Source organism: Lagopus leucura, unplaced genomic scaffold, assembly GCF_019238085.1.
Source record: "Lagopus leucura isolate 7727_CA_CO unplaced genomic scaffold, USGS_WTPT01 Super-Scaffold_100019, whole genome shotgun sequence".
NCBI classification, from domain to species: Eukaryota; Metazoa; Chordata; class Aves; order Galliformes; family Phasianidae; genus Lagopus; species Lagopus leucura.
This window is the reverse complement of record NW_024962273.1, coordinates 5,402,256-5,421,417: the sequence shown is the minus strand read 5'-3', so window position 1 is coordinate 5,421,417 and position 19,162 is coordinate 5,402,256. Positions and strand designations below refer to the sequence as shown.

The 19,162-nt window shown below is 39.3% G+C and overlaps 1 long non-coding RNA gene across 1 annotated transcript; it reads left to right on the top strand.

Moving 5' to 3' along the window:
* Nucleotides 1–11,670: 11,670 nt before the first annotated feature.
* LOC122183673 lies at nucleotides 11,671–18,892 on the top strand. The gene is made up of 4 exons (XR_006180328.1): nucleotides 11,671–11,729; nucleotides 14,814–14,893; nucleotides 18,728–18,800; nucleotides 18,879–18,892. It is a non-coding gene; the product is annotated as an uncharacterized LOC122183673 (long non-coding RNA).
* The last annotated feature ends 270 nt before the right edge of the window (nucleotides 18,893–19,162 follow it).

Below are 19,162 nucleotides of genomic sequence, written 5' to 3'. Positions count from 1 at the left end.
ATTTGGGTGAAATCACTGCTGGCCTTTGGACTACCCATTACAGTTTGGTTCCCAGTTGTTTTTTTCTTATAATTAATGTGTAGTATTGAGTACAAGACTTTTTTATTAAAAAAAAAAAAAAAAAGCCGCCCTTGCATATGGATCGCAATTATCTTTGAAATACTTTAATATGAAGAAAACAGCATAAAATAAAAAGCAGTTTCATTTTTAATGTTCCAGTTTAATTAAGAAAGTGTTCAAGTAATCTAAAAATGTAGGCATTAAAATACCAATTAAGCTTAAGGCAAGTTTTCCTATTAATTTTGATGACACCAATACAGGGGTGTCGTGTAGAGGTGACCCTTCAGAAACAGGTTATTTCCAGTACTACGTTTGGCTGTACTGATGCTGAGAGAAAATTGATTAATGAGGAAACTTCACCCATTTGGCCAATCCCAGAAAGCTGAGCCTTGAGAACGATGATGCCATCCTTACAACAAATAACAGCCAACGTAACCTCTTTCAAGGCTTTAATTACCATTTTCATGTCTCAGCCTTCCGCTCTGGCTGGCCACCCTGGTAAAAACTGAACATATTCTAATGGTTCTAATTGTGCAGTACGAACAAGATTGAAATGTGCTGTTTGAAATAAAGGTTATTCTGATGTGCGGTAATTATTTTATAATTGTGTTTATTGTTCTAATTCTGTATTAGTGACTAAATGGTAAATGTAGCATTTTAATGCATTAAAATTTAATTATTGCCTGAAACTCTAGTGCAGGAATACTGCAAGTTTCCATCAGTGCCAGCAGCATTCGCAATGCAAGATGCACGTATCTGATCTGATTAAAATTTTGGGCCCATTAACAAAAAACCTCAGGAAAGATTACTTTCCAGGAATGGCCACTTCCAGTAGCCTTGCAAACCCAGAGATGCTAATTCTTAATGCCAGCCTGGGCAAGATGGATTTAGGTTAAATTTATCTCATTTCATTTCAGATCTTAAATTGCTTAATGAGGCTGAAATACGCTTTATTTCAGAGAAGCCGCAGTGCTCTGCACGAGGAACAGAATTTATGCCAACGTTTGAGTCAAGTGCAAATACCACCATTGCTCCTTCATTACTGCCTTAACCGGTGAGATCTGTTCTGCTCGGCAGAACTCGCACCAAATGTCAGGTTCCTAAATGAAGGAGCTCCTGTCTCTCTGTGAGAAACCAGCTGATTGGCTAAAAGTACTTCAACCTTTATTTAATTCATGCCTTATAAGTGCTCCTTGGCGGGAGCTCTTGGGAGCTGATCTTATGTCGCACTTACTGAAACTCATTTAATTATTTGCAGCTGAGGAGGGCAGGAGGATGGTTATCGCACAGTGAAAAGCTCATGTGCTTCTTTTTCAGCTTGAACCCCAAACCAGGGAAGTCGGTTAGGATTCCTGTTTTACTTCAGCCCCACGACCCTTTTCTTGGGGCTGCTTTTTAGGGGGATAGTTTCTTCCAGAGCTTTAAAGGGATTTTGCTCATTCTCATGCTCCAATCAGCAAAAAAAGTAGTCATTAACATTGGGACTGAAAATATCTCCAGTAGCTCTTTCACCCACAAGACAAAAGCAATGGAGAAATTTAGATGCTCTACAAACTCAGGTGGCTCCCAGCAAACCAGAGACTGCAGTCACGTCACCGCTGATGGGTTGAGAGGGCTGAGAGGAGCTCTGTATATGGTCCCCGTGCCCCTGGGTCGTGGGCTGGTATCAAGCTTTTATAAAGAGCAAAGTCCTGCCATGAGTTTTTGAATGTTTTCTGTGGATCCTTGACCAAAATAAAAATTGTGTGCTATGTATGAAAGGTGTGGAAAGACAAGAAAACACAAATTCTGCTCTAATGTGCAGAACGTGGAAAGATTCTAAGGAAAGAAAAAGAATATGGGATCCAGCCTGAGGCTGAAGACAGAGAATCAGTGACTAGTACAGCTTTAAAAATCAGCTTTATGACTATCATTAATTGAAAGCCTCTCTCCTCTTGGGGGACTTTTGTTTCATCATGAGATGTATATCTCTTAGCACAACTAGTTGCATCCAAGGCATTGTCATAAAACCTCTTATTTAAATTAAGAAAATCAGAAAGCCCTTCTAAATGAGGATGTTCTGTACTGGTGCTTTTTAGATAAAACTGGTTAAATTTATGATAAATTCTTACATATGTGGCTTTCTTTTAATAAATTCCAACTGAAGCACCTTACAAAATATATTATACCAATGTTTCCTTTGAAAACTTCTCTATGCTTCACGATTACATAGCTTAAGAAGTTTAGAAGCCTTGGGCAAGCAACTGAAACTACAAGAGGAATGCTTAAGAATTGTTTGTATGCTTGATTTGTTTTACAGTGCATTTGGTCTTTAGTTTTGATTGGATTGTCTTACTGAAACATGAAGGGCATTTAAAAGTAAGAAAGTGAATAGGATACATTTGCAACTATATGCCCAAAAGCAAGATCTTAATGTCAGAAGTAAATTATAACAACTTACATTGCTGATGACATACATTATAATTCAAAGCCTGGCAAACCGCATCAAGGTTGTTCTTACCATGATTTGACAAAAAATGTCTAAAGCCTTGTGGTTTTTAGGTTTACAGTAACCAGACTTTATTTATGCTAGGAATTTCATAAATAAAAAGCAAGCTTTACCAAAGGGAAGACTTGTTTTTTTGTTTTTTTGTTTTTCATTTTAAATGCTGCTGAATCTTTTTGGAAGCTCAACTTTTTATGCCAATAATGATAAAAGTGGGATGATCCCAGCAGGTCAGGCACATGCCAGCCATCATCCACTATGGCATGTTGGATGACACTGGGGAGCTTCCTCATGTTAAATGTGGGAAAGGATGCAGGCAGTCAAGTCTCAACTCGCTGCCTGTGAGGGTTTCCCAGGTCTGTGAGCAGTTCTGTGGCAATGCGAGATGTGCAAATGCATGAAGTTGTGCCTGCAAACAGCAAGCAGCCTGTGAAGCTTCACGTTCTGTGCATCCTGTGGGATTTTCTGACTTGGCACTGCCTGTGGGGACCCAAGCTTGTGGCAGTACCAGCACAAGGTAAAGACTCACAGTGGGCAGAAGCAGGAAGAAACACCCCAGTCCCACACCTATGCTGTAGTGCTCAGGCCATGGGTGTGCTGTAGTTCTTTGCTCTGTCTTTGACAGCAGCCTGAGGAAGGCAGGAGCACAGCAGCTCTTTGGTGCAGCTCCTGACACTGGCACAAGTGTCCATGTGCTCCCTTGGATGTGCCTGCTCAGGCTTTTCATGAGGAAGCTGACTACAGCATTTTGCCCAAACCTTAAAAGACTTCTTTTCCAAATGGATTTGTTTGGTCTTCCCACACCACTTAAACTCTTAATATCCACTGCCACTTTGAAAGAAAACCTCTTTTTGGTTGTGTTAGGGACTCATTATGGAAAAGGAGCTGGAAAGTCCCTGCTGGAGCTCTCCCTGCCACCCATGGCTTATGCACCAGCCCTGTCCTCACAATGGCTTTTTCCAAGCCAGGATCCTCACCTGCCTCCTTGAAGGGAATACCCTTCCAGCAGCCTCAGCCACCTATCTCATAGAGATCCAGCTCAACATCTGATCTCACCAGCAGGACCAAATCCTAAACCTCCCATTATGCTGACTTGACTCCCAAGTTTCTTTTCTGTTTAAAAGAAAAACTCTCCCCCTCCTTCAGTTTCTATATAAAGCAGGAGAGGAGAAAGGGTGAGAGAGAAACAACAGCAGCCTTTCCTGCAGGCCGCTGTTGGGGTATACACAGGGATGAGGGGCTGTGTTTCAGCCACTGCTTTGCTAAATACTGTGTTACTCTGATTATTTGCAGGCTCAGGCTCCGATCATCATGCCGATGAATGAGAGCCTGGTTTAATGGCAGGGTGAATGACGACGAAGGTAAGGTGATTGCTCCCCATTTACTCTGGAGGAAATGGTACCACTTTGGCATCAGGTCCACTGGAAAAAAAAAAAAAAGAAAATAAAAATATTCACAGCCCTTAAGCATAACAAGCCTGATTTGTCTGCCTTTCAGCTGCAATCAGTGAGAAACAACCCCACTGAAGTAAGCCTGAATGAAACATGAGGCTGTACATTTAGGTGAATAATAGCTGAATTTAGGTTTGGATTCTAGCGCACGGTTTTAGTAAAAAGGGATGCATGCTGTCGCTGCATCAAGGTGCTGAAACCATCAGCTCCTGGCTGGAGAGCCATAGCATCATCACACCATCCCCAGGCAGAGAGCTGCTGCAGGGCAGGCAGGGATCATCCTCCAGGTCTGTACAGAACGCACACCACATTTATCATTTACCTTCTGGAAACCCCAAAGTAAATAGATAACTAAAATCCATTAGAGAAACACACTCCCTGCTTTTAAAACTAATATCATTTTTTTCGGTATGGCATTGTCTGCCTACCGTGCTGACTGTGAAGCAGAGCTCTGCTCCCACTCTGGTTTGTATGGAGTGAATTATGCATTGGCAGAGCCTGCCGACGGCGTACATACAGTGCCTCTGCACCAGACTCTGCTAGTGAATGAGAAATTAAAAGAGAGTTGTCATATGGAAAATTAGAAAGTGGCTACTGTTACAAAAATCTGTTCTTTAATTCATGCTGTTTCTGAGTCCCTGAAAAGAAAGTAATGAAAAAGCTTGAGAAATCTTGTGATGGCTCTGAACGCCCATCAGCACTATAATGATTTGCTGCATGATTTACATGTTTAAACTTATTATTTACATGCTTAAACTTCCAGAAGCAAAGCCTGGGCACCGATCTTTGAGGCACTAAGCCCCAGTGACCAATGCAAAACATCCTTCTCACTCGCTGCTGCTTTTCTGTTTTGTTTTGGTTTTGCTGCTTTCATTCCTATGAAGTGGCCACTCATCATTCCTGTGCTTCATGAGGTCAGTGCAAGTGATTTTAAGAACATCTGGAGACTCACAGCTCATCTTGGTATATATAGGTGTTAAAGGTGACGATTTATTTGTATATTTAATTTAGTGATCAGCAAGAAACAGCTTTTGTGCTCCATCATTCCTTCTGTACTAAAAAATATACACTGAAGGAAGTTGTCTTCCTACTCATGCCAGCTCATCCGAAACAGCAACCTCTCGTGCAGTATCCATCTCCTCCTAGGCCCACAGAGGCATTCACCAGGTAATGGGAACAGCTGCAAGGAGGGGAAGAAGCTCTCTAAGTAGCTTGAACTTCATGCCGTTCTTGTCTGCTATTACACCCAGATATATTAAATGCACGCTTCTTAATCTAGCCAGTGCACATCTTATGATGCTGTGCTTGACCTTTTATCAAAGAAAAGTCTTAATAAATAACTTAATGGAAAAGCTACATTTCCTTCATGTACTGACAATCACCTCAGACTGACTTTTGCCATGGAACCTAGCCAAACCATCAGCCTGCTAGCATCACATTTACTCCAACAACCCAATTGTTCCTCATCTGCACAATAGAGATTTTTCCTTTTGAATCAGACACACAGGAATGTTCATGGGATTCAAGCACTAGCATTTCTCAGTTCTCCAAGCTCTGTGAAAACAGCACTGCAGAGGGAAGGAGTGCACAATCAGTGACATGGATACCATCACCTGCTCCCCTATGCGATGGAGTTATGATGAGTTGACAGCAGTGTGTCCTATCCAAGACTCCTAGCAGCAATTGCTAACAGGAAGGAAATGCTGTTTGGTGATGTGTTGCTTATATGACAGTTAACATAAACACAGGTAAATTAGACAATGACATTAATACCCTTGATTATTATTGATGTTATTAGAACAAGAATTAGGATTTGCTGGCAAAATCTTCTTGGTTAGCATTGACTCCAGCAGGGAAATAAGAGCAGACAAATATTGCAGTATATTATTAAGCAGCTGAGCAACTCCCAAACCACAGTTATCTTAATGATGTGACAAGCATCAACTATCCTATCAAGCAAATTCCCATCAATCAAAGAAGTAACCTGTGTGGCATGTGACAAGTTTGTGATTAGGAGAAAACTAAAGTATTCAAACTCTGTTGTGCAGACATGACCTGGATCCAAAATATATAGCACTCCCTCCTTAGTAGTGAGCCAAATTGGATCCCATGCTATCCGCCTCACTGTCAAAGGTGTGAAAGCTTCTGAATTCCAGGATTCCAAAATTCCTTGTAACAAATGTTGAGAATACATCATCTCACCAAACAGCCTGGTTATCCCAGAGAACAAATGGTTTTCCCAGTTACAATGCATTGATATCTGAGGAAACAATGGTTATTTCCCTCTTCCCCATGCTCAGAATTACTGCTGTATTTCAGAAAGACCAAATGCAAAACTAAAGGCAACTACAAATACTCAAGTACTACCACTACAAATCTGATGGCATTTATGATCATCAAGTGAATGGGAAGAAAGTAAAATGCAGATTTGAGGCTGCTCTAAAACGCCAATGGTTTTATTTTTTTGAAGAAACAAAACTTTTATTTGCACCCTGTGTTAAATGCAATGTAAATTTCTACTTGTTCTTTGTGAGCAGAAAGTCCAACAGAAGGAAACTAATCTGGGCATCTTACTGTGGGAGAACCTGCAGTGTTAACTCAATCGAACTATTAGACACTAAAGGAACACATGGGAGGGAGCCACAGGGAACAGAGCTTTGTGAGTTCCACTGGTCACAGAATTACTTGTTTCTTTCTCAGTTAGGATTAGCCTCAATAGAAGTGAATGGAAAAGCTGTGAGAAACTCCAGCAGGTGACTTATTATGCAATGCAAAATTAAACACAGCCAATCGGATACATTCTCTATAACTTTTTGAATAAGAAAGCACAGACCAGTGCCAAGAAGAAAAATCTTCATGTTTCCATTTATTTCCTGAAAGCACTCCTTTTTAAGATATCCTGAAAAAACCTGACGCTCTTGCAACTATATTAATTCCTTTTACAAAACTGCAAATGCCAGTTGCAAGGAGAGGAATGAAAGCATGAGGCAGATGCAGAAAATTGCTCTATTTGCTACTAGCAGAGCTATTTATATGTTGACAAACAGTTGTGCCAAGAGCAGATGGATATTTTCTAGGATTGAAGAACTGCTAATTGTTTGCTGCTGTTCTTCTCAAGTTCATGGGGATAAACCATTGGTGTTCTGCAGAGCAAGGCATGAAGAAACCAGTTCAAACCGTGCATTTGGCAAAGCAGCCAACACCTCCTAGGACGGCATGGAGGATGCCTTGGAGCAAGAAGATGCTCAGCCAGATGTCAGCTTAGCAACTCTCAGCAAAGCATGACCACGAGGAGCAGCACTTTGCAAATCTTCCGCAAGTCCTTCACAGAGGCACACAAAATAAGGCAGAAGCATTCAGCACAGAGGCTGATAAACAGCATATGCCTATAAGGAATTTACAAAGCCATTTTGTCTGCCTGTGTCTCACCCATATTTTAATTATGTAGAAACACAGATACGCTTGTCCTAACGTACTGGAATGAAATGCAATTAATCTGACAAGGAAAAGGCATCTGTCTGTAAATCTATATGTTATCTCATCACTGCTTGTTTGTATATGAGACTGAGGCATGCACTGTATGCTCACAGCACATTTGATCACATTGGCATCAGGAGAAGGAGTGAAGGCAGATAAAGAGCAGGAATTGCTTTCACAGACTGAATAGTCTCTCCAGCCCTTGGTTGAAAAATAAAGGAAAAAAGCCCCGCACACTGTCTTGATATTCTTATATGTATCAGTACTAAAGTACAATTTAGTTACCATAAGAAAGTCTCAGACCTGATTTATCTATGAGACACACTTCACAACACAAACCAATTTTGCTGTAGTAATACCATGTCAATATTTCCTGACAGAAGACAAATGTTGTTATTATTTTGCCAGTTCTTACCTTTGTAAAAGTTTAGAATTTTACAAAATGACTCTTCTTTACATGTCAAAATGGTAAGTTGTTGGAAAGGAAAAAAAAATTGAAGTCACTCATATCTATTGACAGGGATGGATTCTGCAGCGAGGTTAAAAATGATTTGGGCACAATATTGACATTTAAAAATATTAAAAGGAAACCTTGTTTTTAATGGACACCTATATAAACGGGAAGGTAAAACAGAAAAAAAAAAAACCAACTATTTTTTGATGTATCCTGTGATATTGAAAATGATTTACCTTTATGCTCTCTGTTGGAGCTCTTCGTGCAAATACGTGCAGACACACATTCCTCTCCATAGTTGTGATCTGAAAAATCAGTCTTTCTTCTGCATTCACCTTCTTCTTTCCCCTCCACTACATTAGAAGAGACATAACACATGATCTCCACTTTATATTCACTTTAATACTTTTAAAACTGATGCAAACCACCCAAGCTGAAATCTTTTATTATTTTGTCCCTGTCACATTTTTTTTAAATCTCCTCTGCACTGCTTACTAACCATTGCTTTGGGGAACCATGCCCTGCACTTCCATGCAGAACTCACACTTGTGCTTGTGTACTCTTGTTCCTGTCTACAATCATATATTGTGCCAACACAGAGATATGAAGCAACTTCTCTCTGTTTTAAACTGAGAAGGAGATGGTCATATTTGGTAAGCAGCTACAGGAATGTGAAGGGTATTTCCACAGGGGAGAGCAGGTTTGCAAGAAGCACAACATATAGCCCAGATAAGAGCAGGTGAGCTTTCACAGCAGGGAAAGGCTTCTTTAGATAAAAATTGGTGTTAAGGTGGTGATCTGGCCAAATAATGCAGTTCATACTCAAGGGTCTCAAACTGTCCTGTAAAACCTCTGCATACTATGTTTGCTCAGCATAAAATGTCTCAAGAAGCACAGCTTATAGTTTCATCCCTAGGCAGGTTAAAGGAGAGGGAAAGGCACAGGGACTTGTAGAGAGAAAACCAGATGACTCTATTCACCTCATTAGCAACTTTACTTTAGAACACAACATGGTCAATTTTGGCCTTTACAGAACGCGCACGAATCCATCCTATTACTTTTTAACCTAGCCAGTTTACAAAAATACATATTTCAACATCAAAAATGGGCAAGCAGCAGTTTGTAGATTGCTCATGGAGAGTCCCACAATAGAGTTTGGTACTTAAGACTCAAAAGTGCTGAGCTGATCTACCGGTGAGCAGAGGGCAGGAATGTGGCTTCAGAGAGAGATGCTGGATAACGGAGACAAATAGCAGCTGTACAGCATCTGTATTTGGCTGAATTATGCAGAAGAGCTTTAAAAAGTTTTTGATTTATGAAACAGAAAGACCTCAGAGGTCGTTATCATCAAATGTAAACAAAGCCACGTTATTTATGCAAACATTCACACACTTTTTTCTTCAGCACTCAACTGGCTCAGTTTTAGCTACAAAAAAAAAAAAAAAAAAAAAAAAACCAGAAGGCCAGAAGAATGCTGGGTATTTTATTTCAAACTGAAGACCACAGAGCAGAAGTCTGAACATTTTCACTTGTCTACAAACCAGCTGCACTGAAACAGGTTTTATTTGTATAGCAACAGCAATACTTGCCTAAAACTGACATGAAAGAAGAATTAGGTCATATGTTTAAGTTCATTTTCGTGCTGATTATTTTGTTATGTTTCCCCAGTTCCATGCTGTTGAAATAACTGTCTATTATTATTTCACATTGTAGCAGTTATACACATGATCTATCAACTGTTGAATAAAAACAAATGTAATCTAACTTCTGAGCGCTACGTCTTCATTTTACCTTAATCCTATGCATTCCATAAGCAGAACCTTAAAAGCTGCTACCTTAAAATTACCCTACACTTAATCTGAAGATTGTGCAAGAACACAAAATTACAGTATTTCAAAGAATTGAGCATTATTATTTTTGTTTCTCTTCCCTGCTTCACTCCTTGCATTGGCAGCATGTCCCACAGAGTACACCGCATGCTTTCTCAGGCATAAGCTGAGGGTCAGTGGAGAGCAGTGCATATTCCTATAGCATTACAGTGCTTCTTTCCTTCTCTATTTTCCACCAGAGATGCTAAGCAGATGATTTTGTGAAAACTTATGGATCCATTTAATTTGAACCACGCCACATGTTCCTCCAACTCCATCAAAAATTGCTTACACGAAGCTAAGCGCATACATAACAGTTTTCTGTATTAAGCCACTGAATTGTGTGCTGAATTCACTGGCAGTTTTTCCTGTGTTCACGGGGATTTTAAAAACAACCAGACAGAAATTAAACACTTGTTTTCATATAAAGCAAAATAAAATCTGGCAAGGTGACTTGTGCTGCTGTGATCCACAACACCTTCCCCTTAGCTGAAGAGAATTTGATTAGATTTGGGAGAGCGAGGGGGTGTGGGTTGAACCCCTTGGCCTTTCCTCTAGAGTACAATCCTGCCCTGTGCTATTCTGAAGTACATAGACCAATGTTACTAGGTAATTCTTGCTATTAGCATTCATTTTGTATAAGGAAAAAAAATAAAATAGCATGGATTTGTAGAGCATCCAGACATGAAAATACTGCTTTTTCTGTGCATATAACGTGTTTGTGGAAATTAAGATTTTTGCACACCAAAGATTGGAGAATTTAATTATATCTTTTTTTAGATGAGACAGCATATGCCACGTATGATCATTTTATTATCAGGGTTCCTACCAATTACTGTTCACAAAAGATAGATTTGACTTTCTATTTCCATGTTTAAAAGGAGCTTATGTTCACATCTTCAGAGAAGAAACTTGTCTCTGCTTCTCATTTGTCTTTCTAACAATCACAAACCCCCACAGTGAAATTACTGCAAGTTTTCTGTAGAGCTGTTTCTGCATGTACAAAACGTCATTTCACTCCTCTACATTAAAATTACACAGAATACAAGACACCACATATACTTGCAATTTTACTAGACTAACACTGTTTCTAAACTCCTCAAGTTAATATTCTTCACTCCCCACCAATCTTAGCCTATCTATCGGTATATAGGAACCAGTTCTCTCTGACACACAGAACAATTAATTCGTGCTGCCAAACACAAGAGGAATGCAATGCTTTTTCAAATATCAAATCAGTCCAATTTCATTTAGACTTAAATGATTCTTCTGGTCTCTCTTCATGTAGATACCTCTGCAGTCAATTAGCATTGTCACTTTTAATCTGTAATACTCAGATATTGGTCATTTCCCATTAGTCTTATTAAATAGATTCTTATGGCCAGATAGAACCTTCTGCAGTGTAATATCTGTGGAGAGAAAACCGACAGTCATTATGCAGCTGGCATTTACTGAAAGGTTAGATATTGCAGATAACCTTAATCACAAATTACACTGCATGTCAGTGAATTAGCTCACAACTTCACAATTCTACCTAAACAGCCAAGCTTTCCATCCAAACGCTCTTAGATCATTACTCAATTAATCTTAATCATCAAAACACTTCCTAAGTAAAATGTTTTTCAGCTTTAAAGCATCAGACTTTAACTCAAACATTCACACCACTCATTAAACGGGAAAACCCATTTCAGATCTCTGGATTCTGCTCCCTGTAAAACCAAATTCCCTTCAGCTGCAGACCAGTGTCCCCAGCTTGATCCAGCTGTGCTGCCCCACCTGACTGATGAGAACCCATCAACCCATCACTATTTAAGCTGCCTAGGCTAAGCAGGTTATCTGGAGTAATTCTACAAGCAGCTTGGTCGCAATGCTGAAGGGGAGAGAAGTGTTGGCAGTGTGAGCTGTTATACATAGCTGGGCAGCAGCTTCTTCAGGTAGGCTTCATTTCCATGATACGAGGTTGAATAGTAATCAATGCTTCTCACAAGCATCTTGTTTTTCCTTGTATGTAAAAGCAAGAGAATGTTGAAGTCTAGTTTCATAGGGTTTTCCTAGGAAGGAGTTCTTCCTATCTCATTTTTTAAAGGGACCAACAACCTCAAATTCTGTTGCAGTATTGCTTCTACCATAGCTTTGTACTCCATGGTAATCAACACAATAAGGATTCAGCCCCCTATTGCTGACTCAATGCACCCTAACATCTTTATGGGACATGAACTTTAAAAAGATTGAAGTTATGTAAAGCAACTTAGCACTCCTTCAAACATAACTTAACCCAAGGAAGCAACACGCTGACCAGGATCAGTGGGTAGATAAGTAAAGAAATCAATGTATTTCAACCTACAACAGGAGTTAAGCAAATAAGGTAACAAAACCAGAATGTAGTAATCTGGTGATTAAAGTCAATAGAAACACATGGACTAAATAAAAAAAAAAAAAAAAACAAGGTAGATTTCAGCTACAGAAGTGCCTCAATTCTTACAAGATCAGGACATCCTTGACCAAAGGAGGTGCACTTTTCAGGATATGGAGTAGCTGCATGATTAGTGGGATATGACCTGTGTCTGCTGAGGTGTGAAGATCTGTCTTTGCACCTAGATTATGTTTTTAAAGAGACATCAGCATTCTGAACAAGCACTTTTTAAATTCTTAGTAATGTTTTCCTCCAGTTATTATCACAGTTTTAGGATTATTTTTTCCCATGGGTAATATTTCACTTGTAGACTTTCATAACCTTATCACATTTCTCCTCAACAATTGTAGCATTTTCAGGATAAAGTTGGGAAAACTTGCTTTTCTTTTTTGTAATGGGGAGTGGAAATGCTACAGGGAGGAGAAACTAAATGACTCAAGGCTGAATCTGTGATAAAATAAGGGGAAGCAAATATGGATCTAAGTGTTCTAATTCTTGCATCTCCCTTTTCTAGTAAACTAATTGTTTATGCAAAACTTACTCTGTATTAACTAGGTAGCATCAGTCACTGTGTTCATATATCACATTATCATTCTGTGACTTTATCCAAATACCTGCCTCATTTTCAGTGGTGTATGTGGCTTTTTTCTACTTGGATTTGTTTAACTGATTGTCTGCCTGATCAATCCCACTGATTGTTTACGCCTGATGGAAAAACAGCATCCACAGAGCTATGCTACAAACTGACAGGCATCTCACTGTACGGAATAATTCAGTGCCTCATTGAAAGAGAGAATTAGATGCAGCTTCAGAGATCAGTGCCAAGAGAGTTTAGCAGTCTTGCATCCTAGTTGATGCAAATTGTAGAGGCATCTAGTATTGATCAGCATGATATGAAACAAGACACCACAGAGGTCAGTGTAAGCCAGTCTATGTAGGCTTTTAATGGGTCATAGAAATGTGTGTGTGTCTATGGCTGAAATTCCTTCCAAAGCACTTCTGTTTATACATTAATAAAGCTAGGAAATCAGCTGCTCAGGAGAGGAAAAAACTGAGCAATTGCTTAAAGTTCATCATTAATTCTGATTGTTATGTTTACACATCATAATAATTTCTTTTAATCTTCATCATTTAGTAGCTACAATTTACCCAGGGAGTGGTGGTCAATGTCTCAAGGTCTGGGTAGAGATCACCGACAAGTGGTGTCTCTCAGGAGTCAGTACTGTGACTGGTGCTCTTTAATATCTTCATCAGTGACACTGACAGTCGGATCAAGTGCCCCCTTAACAAGTTTGCTGATGACACCAAGCTCTGGGGTGTGGTTGACATGCTTGAGGGAGGGGATGCCATCCAGAGGGATCCGGATGTGCTTGAGTAGTGGGCCCAGGTGAACATAATGCCAAGTGCAAGGTCTTTCTGTTAGCATGCCTGCAAGCACAGGAGGTGAGGATGGAGACACATGGAGAGAAGCCCAGATATGTTCTTGGTGGCCCTGTGGACAGCAGAGTCCCATGCCTGCAGCCATGCTCATGTGCAAAGCTCACTGCCACAAAAAATTGCCCTGTGCGGTAACCCAGCACTGCTTCTATGTTGCTGTGCAGTAAAATGCAAATCCTTCCAGCCCATGTGATAACCAGAATGCATCGGTTTGTGTACAAGAAACACAAATATTACGCAGCTCACTATAGAGAATGAGAATGAGAGACAAAGCTCTAATACCCATTAACAAATAACCACTGTTTCACTAAGTTGTGCAGTGAGGATTGCGCAGAACAGGAAACTGTGGTAATTTAATATAGATTTCTATTTGGAACATTATGATACCTGTAGAATACTTCAGTAAATTACTGATGTCAGTTGTATTTCTCTTTGAGACTAGGGAAATAGGTTATTGGCGCAATAAAACATCCAGAGGCATTTAAAATGTCAGTCTAATAGCAAGAACCAGTAAGGCTTTTAATTACCTTCTGTGCAATTTTTTTAATTGCTTCAGTGGCTGCAGTGCTTAGTGAATTCCTGACAGAGCAGCTGCAACTGACTTAATTTAAAACATTTTGGAAGCACTTGCAAGATGTGTTAAGAAATATCACAGAAATCCCAGGAATTGTGTGGGATCTTCTGTTGGATGCATGTGAGGGAATCTTGGGCTTATTTTGCATTTTGGGTGAGGGTGTTTCGATCAGCCTGAATGCATATCCAAGCTGGCATTCCACTGATCTGGGTAGAAGGCTGCATTTAATGGGAACTGTGCTGTGTTGCTCTGCTCCCTGATGGCAGCTGTGGGGAAAAGAGTAGAGGCTCACAAAAGGAATGAATGCTAGAAATAGTATCAGGGTTGCAGCAGATCAACAAGGACTTACTGATCTTACAGATCCACTTGCTGCTCTTGAGAACAAACTGAAGTGTGTTTTGTTTACTCAAGAAAGCAAGCTATCCTGTTAAGAGGAAATAAAGCATGTGAAAAGTTTTCCCTAGTACAATTTAATTTACAAGCAATTGGCACTCTCCATCCAATGACTGTCCACACTGATCACAGAGAAGAAACTCCAGAATAGTAAGTAACCAAGTTAATTTGTTGTTTTGTTTGCTTGTTCTTTTTCCACAGTGCAGATGTGAAATGGCTGCATGAGCTGGAGATGCTGCATGGAAATGGAACCTCTTTGCCACAGCTGTATGCTATCCATGGTAAGAAATTGGCACATGGGGAACCCCATTTCATTTTCGCATGGGCATTTAAGGCTGTACCTGGCCACCATCAAAGCAATGGTCAATCAGCTTGGTTCAGTCGCTTGGGCACTGCTGTCCCATCTAATTCTCTGCACTGCTGTAACCTCAAAAAACAAAACAAAAAAAAACCAACAGCAGAAGGGAGGTCTAGCTTTAGCCCAGTGCTGGAAAGCCTGGCAGAGGGAGGATGGGAGTGGGAGGACCATAGCAGAACATCAACCTGTGGCTCTCCGGCAGGGCAGAACCATATGCTTTCAGGTTTATTTCATACTATGCTGCACTCTGTTAATAAAATGGACTTCTAATCCATTTGGAAAACCACACGGGGCACAGATCCATCTCACAAACCTCTCCTTCTCTCCTGGGGATTATCTTGATTAGGCTGTAAAAATGCATCACTGAGAAGGACTAGTCAATAAGTTCTTACTTTTTTCTGAAGTTTGTTTTCACCCTACCAAAGCATGGCAGTATCATATTCTGACTAAAGCAAGCTTTTTTGCTATTAAAGTCACAGGGAACACTTTCTGCTTTCACACACACATATACACACACACACACACACACACAAGGAGATGTTAACCTCAACCACTGTACACAAACCAGCAGTATGTAGATAATGCTAACCAACACAGTCAGGACAAATTTTTCAAACACGACGATCATGAGGATACATCACGGAAGCAGGAAAGAATGAAATAGTGCTTAATCTAGCACACTGAATCAGGTTGGCATTTAAAGTCATGAAATAGGACTATTCATCAGAAATTATTGGACTTCTCATTGTCAATTCAAAGTGGAAAAGATGTGTACTTCCTAGCTCTTGTTTTTGTCTTTGAAGCTGGGAGGAAAACAAACCCCAGGTAGAAGCTGGGCAACCTTTCAAAACTACGGTTTTAGTTAAATATACAGAGCAGTCCTTAGAGTGAATATTTAATAGCAATTCTGAAGGTCAGTTATAGTCAGTAAACAGTTCTATAAATTATGTTGAAAAATTCTTTTGAGTCCTTGCAATAAATCCTTTTTGTGTAAACTACAACATATTCTACCGGGTCCTCTCTGATTTCATTTATATTCACATAAATCAACAGAAAATCCATGGAAGCCAATGGAGTTGCACTGAAAACACAAACTTTCCATTTGATTTTTCTGGGAAGTAAAAATTCATTGCTTCAGCTTTTCAGGATTAGTGTACTATTAGGAGAATGTGTGATGGTGACAAAATCCAATGGGAGATCTCATGCTCCAATTGTCCAAAAATTTATTTTTATCAAATGTTTTTCATAATTTAAAATCATATATTCAAAGGGGCATGTATGTGTGTGTCTGGTCTGGCTTTAAATAAGCTGGGTGAGATGGATCAGTAAATTGAAATTAAATTTAGGTGGTTTGATGTAAGTAAGGTTTTGTTATTTTGATCAGAACTTTGAAAACAAATGTCAGTAGGTTGCTCTTGTCTGGATGGATTTCATCCTGCCTAGCAGTCGCTGAGCCTTTATTTTTCATGTGAATGTAAAGATTGCATATTGTTAGGTGTGCATACAAATCAGCGTTAAGAAAAAGACCATAAAATATCATATATGAACAAAATCCATTGTGGTTCTCAGAACTATGCGAGTCTGTCTGAATTTTTATTACAGATTTACTTAGAAACTGCTCTTACAAGTGGGATAATTACATGACCACGTGTAAGCAGTCCCTTTCAGGCTGAAAATGCCTTTTATGCTTTATTCCTTCACCTAGTTTTATAGAACATCTACAAGTAATCACTGATTCCTTCACCAACTTTAGTTGGCCAATGTGTCTGAAAGCTGCCAGCTGGCTTGCATAGAATCAGTGTGACTGCATAAGCCTCAGATGAAAATATTGCTGTCTAACAGCAAACAGATTGATTCATGAAAAGCCACCTGTAAGCTCATAAGAAGTGGGCAGTAACATCTTTACAATGTGAATTAATGTTTAAGGTGATATTCTCTGTTAAGATGCACTGCAAAAGAATCTCCTACAATCTTTAATAATCATGGGGAAGAATTGGTGTACCTCACATGGGTGTATGGTATGTTTTCCTAGTTAGAATTTACCTCTCATGTCGGAAATGAATGTACAGATCTGTTCAATATTCAAGTTCTGTGCTGTAAATTTATATTGTAAGAGCTCAGAGGACTTTTAAAACCAGGTTAACGTAGAGTGATTTTTCATACTTAAACTCTGAAACTCATTCAAACACCATAAGCAGCGTGGCTGAATTTTGGAAGGCTACCTTTTTCATGTTATCACTGTTCTCATTCATCTATCAGTTCTGTCCATTACTAGCTTCTTATTATACAATCCTATTGGATCACTGAATAATGTTTTCAGCTTTCTTCCTTCTGATTAATGTGTTTACTGGTGCAAAAAACAACAGATATTAGTGTTGGAAATACGAAGCACTATGCTGAATTGAGCTTTAATACTACAGGGTTTTTTTTTGCTTTGTTTTGTTCTGTTTTTTTTTTTTTTTTTTTCCAATGATGTCCACAAATAAGGAAAAAAAAGATGTTTGCCTCCATTTATCATGTCACCTAAAGAAATTCCAGAGTCTTATGATATGCAAGTGGTTTTACACTTGAAACAAAGGCTTAATTAATAATATATTCTCAGGTTAGCTATATTATCTCTGAACTTCTAGCAGCATTTCAATGCTTTAATTTTAACCAACAGTGAGACATTTCATTTTACATCCCCTGAAAATTGTTAAATACATCAAACAACAACGCATTTTTAGGTGATCTTAATTGATGTGTTAAATGTTAATTTCTTTTCACTCTGACATCCATTTTCATTTCTTTCATTCCATGCAGTCTTTAGTCTGGCATAGGACAATACAATTCATTGAGTCTCTGATATGTTTAATTATACTCAGTGGAAACATGCTTAAAATTCATTCTGGTTCTAATAGGCTTGCAGAAGCCAAATGCTTCCACAGAAGAGGGAACTCAGTATTTGGAAGCTCCACACATTTCAGTTCACTGCAAGTAATGGAAAGGGAAGGTAATCTCTTTCCCATCTGCACACTTTGATGAGCCTAAACCTGAGGTTGTAAATCCAAAACAAGTACACTCAGCAAACCCTGAGGCAACTGTGATCGTCAAACTGTATCAGCTAGTGCTCCGTTGGGCTTGGAGGCAACACAGGACAAACCAAACTTGGTGGATGACAGAAGAGTTTTCAAAGGAAGAGGTCCAGTGGTAGTTTGAAAGTAGAAAGGTGAAAGGGTCTCAGAGTCTCTTATGTTCACACAGTAAGATCTCTAACTGACTGGATAGGTGCAGTTAACCTCTTCAGCTCTTATGTAAGCTTGTCCATGCTAGATAATACTTAGCAGGATGATTTAGTTCATCCTTAAGTATTTTGGAGTTTGCCGTTTCTCCTGTTTAATGAGTTGCTTTGTTGTAGTAGTGGGCCAGTGACCTTCAGAGTTATGATCAAGCGAACTTGCAACACCGCGCAGATCCAAATCAAATACTCTTCAGTGTTCTTAGCAGAACCCCACCTGTAATTTCTAGAACTGTGCAAACATATGGTGCAAAGCTGGATAATGCTAAGTGGAAATCCAAGAAAAGAAGTAGAATTTTGTATTAAAGACAAAATCAGCATTATATTTACCATGTCCCAATTCCCTTCATTCATAAACCCTGCATTGTAACCGTTGGTATTTAAGGTCTGACTGGAGACAAACCTACATTCATGCATTTGTGCCCTGCATCCAGCTCACAGGCTCATTCAGTTAGTATGCCCATCTTTGATATGTTTCAGGTAAGCGTGAGAACTGCAGATAATGCCACCTCCATTAACTTACCACTGACAAGGACAAGACACGTAGTTGAATGTGAGTTTTGTATCAGTACGAAGCTTTGTTGAAACTTCCTCTTGGTTCTCCATTTTCATCATCTATGTTCAATTTCAGATTCTCTTCACTCCCCAGAAGATTTGGATTGATAAATTCAATTATTTTCTCTTTACTCATAGTTAACTCGACTTGTCATTTTATTTCAATTTGTTAATGAACATTACATTAACAGTTTTCTTGTTTTGGGTTGTTTTGTGATTTGCCTCCTCTAGTAATAACTTCCCTACTTTGATGTGAGTATTATAAACAGTACTCTAGATAATGGCCAACTCTACCATATGGAGCAATAAAAATGCCTGGATCTCCTTTTGATTTATACTGCAGAGGACAAGTAATTCAAT